This window comes from Pinus tabuliformis, chromosome 1_1 (genome assembly GCF_031772625.1).
Source record: "Pinus tabuliformis cultivar Carrire ecotype Pingquan chromosome 1_1, CPIR1, whole genome shotgun sequence".
NCBI classification, from domain to species: domain Eukaryota; kingdom Viridiplantae; phylum Streptophyta; class Pinopsida; order Pinales; family Pinaceae; genus Pinus; species Pinus tabuliformis.
Window position 1 is genome coordinate 899584051 of NC_142297.1, and position 2181 is coordinate 899586231.

The following is a 2181-nucleotide window of genomic DNA, read 5'->3' on the forward strand; positions in this document are numbered from 1 at the left end:
AACAAATTCAATCACATAATCAAGAATGGTTGTTGTACCCTTTCCATCAAACTTAAAATGTGACAAGTTGTGTAAAACTTCCACGAGGAATAAAAGATCCAGAGCTTTTGAAAAGAACCTTGGGATTATGATTTGGGGTGAAGCCATTTGAGATAAGAGATGAAAGTATACTTTATGGGTTCAACTTACCATATGGCCCTCATTTTCATGCCACGATGTTGATAGTGTTTGATATTTCCAACATACAAGGGGTCTCGCTAATGTGAAGTCCCAACTAGACCTAATATCGTTTGGTGTAGGAGCCCCATCCAGGTATAAGGTTCGACTAGCATTGCAAGTCATCTTAAAATAATTCATTGGCTGCAAGATACACACAAGAGATCATGCACATAAATTTGGGGTAGCAAGTGTGTAAGCTTTGTGAGGCATCAAGTGTAAGTTGTAAAAGGAGCTTGCATGCGAGAGAGGTAAGAGACAAGCCCCTAATAGAAAACTAATACTCACTATCCTAAGACAGACTTGTGAGATAAATGAGAAGGTTAATTGATTAGGCTTCAAATTAGTTCATAAGATAAAAACGATCATATAAACACATAACAACACCCTTTCAACAAGATTCATAGCTAAAGCAACAAAATAGTTCCTTATCCTTAGTATATGTAATGCAACATATACTACAACTGTTTAAAGAATATTCTTGAAACATTTACAATACATTCATGTAAGTGTGTAGGCTCCAAGAGGTTCTAATAATTAATGGAAGATCTAAGTGCATTGTTACATTTGATGAAACACTAGCTCCAATAGTGGAACATGAAGTTACAACTTGTTTCTCCAAACAAATGATCTTCTCCCTTATGCACAACTAGAGAAGCTAGGGCCAAATATTTAAAGGTCCAAGCCCTTTACTTGAGTTACAAGATCTTATTTATAACAAATTACAATGACTCCTGATTTTCCTTGTGACTCTTTGGCTTCCATAACCTATGGGCTTCCATGTGACTCTTCATATCATAAATATATCTCTTTACATTCCACATGTGTCTTTTCACATTGAACATGTGTCTCTTGGACTTATTTACATCACATTTATTCATAAAGGAAAAAATATGTAACAGCCTTGGTTAAAATTCCATGTAAAAAAATATAAGACCAAGGTCATGGGATGCATATTCCAAGCTGAATGGTGGGAAAATCATCCTAGTGGGTGTTCATTTCAGTTATTATGGCTAAAGGAATTTTGAAAAGGCTTTGGAAAGGAAAAATGGCATTTTTGGCACATTTTTTTATGAAAATAATGGAAATTAGGAGAAAAGGAAGGTGAAAGGTCACAAGTTGCATGTGAGGAGGAAAATGAAGGAAAATAATGGACATTGAAGAAAATAGAGGCCTCATTGATAAAAAGGATTTTGAGGATCAATTGGCAAGATTTTGCTCAGGTTTGTTTAGTGTAACCTTTTGTCAGTTCAGTTTTGGAGCTCTCTCATTCACACTCTCGGACACTTAGAGTTTTCTTGGAGAATTCTAGCTTTGGAGCAAGGAAGGGAAAAGAAAGCAAAGGAAGAACAAGGAAAAGAAAGGAAAGCAAAGAGAAAGCAAGGAAGAGAAGGATCAAGAAACTTCAGTAGGTATACTTGCAGGTAACATATTGCATGTGTTATTTCCTAGCTAGTTTTGACATGCATGGATTTTCATGTTGGTATTTGGTCCTGTAGTTGTCAGTGGCATGGTCTTGTCGGGTTTTAATAGTGGTTTTAAACCTTACCTTTCCTTATTTTCAAATAGTCATGGTGTGATGGGATTATTTCTCGGTTTTAAACTTTGGAATTGCTAGATGATTTCAGAATCTGGGGCAGGGGTGATCTTAGGAAAATTCCCAAAGGCCTAGGAATCCCTTGACCAGTTTTGGTAGGATACATGATAAAGCCTGAGGGTGGAGTCTCGGTTTAGGGCCTAGAGATCTAGTGTGGATTGGGGTAAAGCCTAAGAGACAAGAGACAGAAAATTCCTCAAGAATAGAAATTGAGTTTGGAGGCATTCCAAGCTCGATTTGGTTTTGTGATCTCGGTGTCGATTTTGGTGAGGGTGGAGGTGGTTTAACCTTTGGATCCCATTGGTTGTTTTTGGATTGGTTTATCCATGAGATCCCACATTCATGCTTGGAATATGGCACGGGTGACT